The sequence below is a fragment of the Sinocyclocheilus anshuiensis genome, unplaced genomic scaffold (assembly GCF_001515605.1).
Source record: "Sinocyclocheilus anshuiensis isolate Anshui unplaced genomic scaffold, SAMN03320099.WGS_v1.1 scaffold507, whole genome shotgun sequence".
NCBI classification, from domain to species: Eukaryota; Metazoa; Chordata; class Actinopteri; order Cypriniformes; family Cyprinidae; genus Sinocyclocheilus; species Sinocyclocheilus anshuiensis.
The window spans coordinates 421,533-428,038 of record NW_015551034.1 but is presented as its reverse complement, the minus strand read 5'-3'; the positions used below and the strand labels follow the sequence as shown (position 1 = coordinate 428,038).

Here is a 6,506-nt window from a genome sequence, read left to right as displayed (position 1 = left end):
TGTGGAATGGAAGATACAGATTGTGTGGACAGGTGTCTTATACACCTAACGAGCTGACATCAGGAGTAACTTCTTAAAGTGACAGGATTAATCTGTGTTCCACATGGGCACATAACCAATCTGTGGGAGCCAGAATTCTTGCTGGTTAGTAGAGGATCAAATATTATTTCTTATCTTATTTCACTCACTGAAATGCAAATCAATCTCTAACCTTTATATAATGTGTTTTTTCTGAATTTATTGGTTGATATTCTGTCTCTATTCATTAAAATAAACCTACCATAAAAATTACAGACCCTTCACTTCGTTGTAAGTGGGCAAACTTACAAAATCAGCAGGGGATCAAATAAATATTTCCCCCACTGTATATATATATATATATATATATATATTACTTTACAGTTTACTGTGGAGACGTGCTGAAATCGCGTCTGGTCTCTTACTGTATCGCGTACCTTGTCAGTGTCTTGCGCTTATATATATATATATATATATATATTACTTTACATTTCTGTCCCCCTCACTTCTGAAATGATGGCTACGCCCCTGTGTGTGAGTCAAACATGAATCATGATATAAATGGAATGCTATTTTTGGGAGGGGTGTGCAGATGAAATTCCGAGCACTGATCCAAACTTCAACATATGTTACAGTATTTTATGTTAAGTTTGCTTATTTTTGCTGTTTTTCTGCCTTCAAAGTGTGTGATCCGGTGCTGGGAGATAATGGAGCTATGGTGAGCATATCTAAAATGATCAAATTATTTCCTGTCATCATTTGCATCTTATTTTTCTATTCAAAAATTTAACCCATTATTGATCAGAAACACTTTGTGAAACACTTAAGATGTGGTTAAAATAGTTTAAGGAACTAAACACTTTTGGGTTTTGTTTTTAGTATGTTCCCGAGAACCTGCTGCCTATCTACAGGGACAAAGTAGTTCCAGCCGCAGACATAATCAAAGTAAGTGTCCTTTTATGCTGGTCTGTGTCCTTTAATCTAAGGCCCTATGTGCTCCTAGCTCATGTGGTCCGATGATTCAATATTAGTATGCGTCGAGTGTGTCTGCTGTGATCATTTGTGATGGCTTCACCCAGAACAGATGTTCATGCCAAATGCAAATGGAGTCACTTAGGAATGAAATCTGTGGGTGTGTCAGAGATCTGTGCACATGCTTAGGACATATAGTTGTTGATGGCTCATGGTGTCTGGGCCTAGGTCGTTTTCTGATCCCACACATGCTTTCCTGTCTGTCTCTGCTGTTATATAAATACAGGCAAAATGGCACAATGGGGGCATTTGTGGATGGTTGAACTTTCATGTTTTATGCCTGTGGTTCACCGATAAGTCATCGCCATTATGACACACCCAACACATGTAAATATGTATAATTTCATTTTCTTTCTCACAGGCTCCTCACTGGTGAAACATAAGTTCAGAAAAAGATGCAGTTGAAGTAAGTTTTTATCAGCTACATTTTTTTTTTTGCAGCAGCAGCAGTTCTGCTTCTCAAGTCTAATTGGGACAGAAACTGAAACTGCTGGGTTTATTTCAGGCGATGAACCTGCTGCATTCGATGGGTCCGGACACAGTGGTTATCACCAGCTCTGACCTGCCCTCTCCTCTGGGGGATCAGTATCTGGTTGCCCTGGGGAGCCAGAAAATAGGTGAATTTGATTTCATTTCCACACAAGTTGGAGCCCAATGCAATGAAACTACAGTTCTTGCCATGCTTACTTCATACTTTTCATCATCACTAATTGCCTGGGGTGGAGTAAGTTGCCATCATATTTCAGAATTCATTTGCCTCGTTTGCATATCTTGTTTAAAGGTCATGCCAGGCAGCTTGTCTGTGTTTATACAACGGATAGACAAGGCTCTAAATTCTGATTGGTTGAGCTGTTTTTAAAACTGTTGTAAGAGGAAAATAAACCCACACCTGTGATAACACTACAATACTTTTTTACAAGTTGCTACGTTGTTTGGCAACCATGAACAGCCTAAAGTTAGACTAATAGAGCGCAACAGTCTGCTTCTGAAGTAAAATCCCATAAATTTTCTCCATAGGGGAAATGATGTTTAACAATAACTTATTAACTGTTAAAGACAGACCTACTGTGAGCTACAAGGTTGTTTAATCAATGGTTATTTCATTATTTCAACTTATTTTTGAAATAATGATATTTCAATAAACAATTAACCCTCATGTTGTGTTCTGGTCATTTTGACCCCAAGAGAATGTTCTCTTTTATGAAAATGCTAGTTAATGTTATTGTATTGGACTAAAACGTAATGACTTTGCTCACACAGGGTATAAAAACCTCCCAAATTTGGATAATTTTTTTACTTGTTTGGATTTTTTTAAAAACACTTTTTGCTTCAAATCAAAGATTGTAATGTTGTGAATGACCATATTGCCGGTTGGTTTGTTTCATAGCTTAAATGAATGCATGGTCTTTAACGAAGACTTTTCTTTTTTTCTTTTTTTTTTTAAACCCCTATGAGAAAAATAAATCAAAAATGCAAAACCGTGGCCAGGCGCTAATGCACTTAATAGGGAATGCAAAATGGGATGGGCTGAAATGTGGGGATGAGGAACCATAATTACAATGCATAAACATATGAATACTAATATATAATTAGTGCTTGTTCAATATCAGCACACTTAGCATGTGTTAATTAAAGAGATATTCAAACTGACTAGTGGTTTCTGTCTCGGGTTTCATCCCAGTTTCCAGTTTCATGATATACTGGTGTTGTTTTCCAGTGAGAGCAGATGGTACAGCAGATCCGAATGGACATCCCCAGGGTGGATGCTGTGTTTGTGGGAACGGGACCTTTTTGCTGCAATGCTACTGGCGTGGACGCACCTCCACCCAAATGATCTGAAGGTCAACAACATATCATGCTAACATATAGTTGCATTCTAAAGTGTAAGAATAAATCAGTTTGCTTTTGCTTGTGTAAGTTATATGCAGTGGCTACATTTGGTCATTTAAGCAACCTATAAAAATACATAGCTTAAGTGTACAAATAGTTTGGGGCAACTTAACAAAGGTACAAAATAAAAACTACAAATGCTGAATTATAACCCAAAGCCCTTGATCTGTTTTTGACAGATGGCTTGTGAAAAGACCGTTTCAGTCATACACCATGTCATTAAGAGGACTATTAATTATGCAAAAGGTAAGACCTTCTGTAGCTAAACAAATATTCCCTATATAAGTCTCTATTACAATGTGAGTGACATAATTTGTTAGTGTCCCTTTTTGGCAGCCATATTCTTACTTTTGTACTATATGATGACAATGAAACTCATCCCTTACCTTGGCTCATCTCAGAGGTGGCCGGTCCGAATCGAAAGCCCAGTCCTGCTCAGCTCAAGCTGCGGATGGTCCAGAGTAAAGCAGACATTGAGGATCCTGCCATAGTTTTGAACGCTGTTGGTCTGTAGTGCTTTAATCTTAGACTCTGTACTAGACAATATGAATGTCCTACATTTAACAGCAAGAGTTTACAATCACAATACTTTGGATGTTGGACACTAATGTTCTTAGAATTGAAACTGTGACTCTTGGTACTCCATAGTTAGTGCATTAGTGCAGGTACTGCAACCAAAAACTAACATGGTACCTTATGTTATTATGTTCACATTCCAGCCATAATGTGCATGTGACTATCTAGCCATTATTAGTATTTTATTATGATTTATGCATGTGTCTATCCGGATTAAGTATTTATTATGATTTATTAACACTAAGAGAATGTCTAACATATCAGTGTTGTCTAACAATGTCTTCTTATTTGTAACAGTTTATTTGATCCGTTTATTTGAGTCTTATTTCATCAGAACAACTGTACAAGCCTAGTCAGGCCAAGTTTGAGAAAAATGTCCATTAAATAATAAAAATCAATTGCCTCTACTAGAATGTGCCTGCTATAGTAGATATTAAAATCTTTAAGATCTTTTCAAAGATGTCATCTTTTTTATTCATGAATTTCAATTTGAAATGTTTTTAAATGATTATGGTGCAGCGGAAGACATTTTTCTCTAGGAATTTGTGTAATTACTGTGTACATTTTTTTGTGGTGTTTGTTGCCACTATTTGAATTGAATTCGTTTTCTTTCCTGCGGTACTTCAGAACATTTTTATATATGGGAAACGCAACTGAGGATGGTGATTTTGAAATAATGCTGCTATAAAAAGAAAAAGAAAAAGAAAATAATAAAACTCCAGGCATAACCTAAAATGCTTTCATTTAAATGTTTAAATGACAGTTTACTAACAACAAACCAACAAAGCAAATCCAAACAACCTTCAGTTACAGGCTGAAGTGTAAACTTGTTTTATTAAAGCATTGCTAATACACTAGGCTTGAAAGTAGGTAGAATAAAATTGGCAGAACAAAGGAAAGGGACTATAACTACTCTTCAAAAAATACTTCAAACATAAGTCAAACATATTTGATAACGGAAAGGAACAAAGGAAGTCACACTTTTAACACACTAGTTAATATTTTCACACATTAACACACTCACAAAAAAAAAAAAAAAGGAAAAAGCTGTCAAACCCTATCAACTTGTCATAAGATATCTTTAAATACAGTGCACTTCTACATTAACATTTATTCAGTTGGTAAATGCCTTTATCCAAAGATACATTAATGCTACATGTTTAATGTCATTTTATAACCATGTTTTTTTGAATGATTTATACTACATTGTGCTCTTGCTTCATGACTACGGCCCAATGTCTTTGTGTAGTTGCTACTGTATGACCTTCATGAGTTTTGTATGTGTTTACAAAATCAACAAGGTGCATGAAAAGAAACAGGAGTTGTGGACGAAGCGGAGTCCAGCCCGGGGTCGTCACATGTGGTTGCCGCAAGCCTCCTTCGTCGAGCCCGCCGGCCTCCGCTGACTCTAGGCCGCCTTGTGTGACGCTGTGTTTTGTTGTGAAAGCGAAACTACTTTGTTTGGCTTTCCAAAAATGGACACGACTAGAAATCAGTGGTTAAGTTGTATTTAGTGTGTGTGAGAGAGAGAGAGAGAGAGAGAGAGGCAGTGTCAGATCACAGTAGATTCAGCTGTCTTAACCGTGGCTTGTGTACTGCATCATTACTGTGTCTGTTCCCCTTTTGGGCTTGAACTGATGGTAAAACTAATGACATTATTTACTGTCTTTACATTTATTTTGAAAGATGAAGCTCGCGATTATGGTAAGGGACGCTACATTTCTGACGAGTGCTTGCGGTGTTCGGCCAATCACAATGCACTGGGTCAGCTGGCCAATCAGAGCAGACTGCGCTTGTCGGAAGGAGGGACTTTGTAGAAAACGAAGCGTTTGAGAGAGGCGGGGCATAGAGGACCTACAATAATGTACAGTATTTGAAAAATAATGTGTTTTTTGAACATTAAAGCATGTCAACATATTCTGTTACACCAAATACACAAAATAATGATCTTTAAAAAAGCATCATGTGACCCCTTTAATCCAGTCGGGGTTAATGATTTCAACAAAAAAATCCAAAAAGTCTCTCTTTGTAACAATGTTCTAGCACTGTTACCACTCTCCTATGCAAGAGAACCCTCTCAATGCCCAGGAATTTGAAATCAGAAAAATAATGTTTTCCAGACTCAAAATGACAAAAAACTGGAGAAGCGCTTGTCTCCCGATAACCATTTTGAGTTGTTGGCATGACAATTATCCCTCATTGATTAAGATCAGCTGTCAACAATTTGCAATTGTGTTTATATAAGTGTGTTGTTGCTTTTTTTTGCCTCATGAGCAATGAAGAAAGCATGGGCTGAAACGTCTGCTCTTTGGAATGTTTTTAAGACACTATGAACTTTTGAATATGGAAAATAAAACAATATTTAAAAATATTAGAAAAAAAAAGAATTATGGCGCACTTCTTAGGATCATTTCTAGTCATGGATTTGGTGCTCTGTTGAGAATAGTTGTGTCCCAAATTATGAACTATGTACTTGTGTACTTAACTGTATAGTGTATGAATTATGTAATGTTATTTTGTCATTCATCACCCGAGTCTTATAGGCCCTCCCTTCTGATACATAATTAAAGCTGCGAGAGTTGAATGCATAAAGTGTCTAACATTCCACACTTTTTCCTCAGGTAATTAAGTGCATCATTTGGACATTCAAAGTGCACTTTTTCTTTTTAGAATTTTCAGTGTAAATGCACTACTTGCACTATTTATACTAAAATGGCATACACTCTTAAAAATAAAGGTGCTTAAAAGGTTCTTCACAGCGATGCCATAGAAGAACCATTTTTGGTTCCACAAAGAACCATTCAGTCAAAGGTTCTTTAAAGAACCATCTCTCTTACCTTTTTATAATCTGAAGAACCTTCTTTCACCACAAATAACCTTTTGTGAAACAGAAAGATTCTTTAGATTTTAAAGGTTCTTTATGGAACCATTTAGACAAAAAGGCTCTTCTATGGCATTGTGAAGCACCTTTATTTTTAAGAGTGTAGAAT

The 6,506-nt window shown here is 36.5% G+C and overlaps 1 pseudogene; it reads left to right on the top strand.

Moving 5' to 3' along the window:
- LOC107661314 (pyridoxal kinase-like) overlaps window positions 1-3,718 on the top strand; it is a 7,673-nt pseudogene extending 3,955 nt beyond the window's left edge.
- The last annotated feature ends 2,788 nt before the right edge of the window (window positions 3,719-6,506 follow it).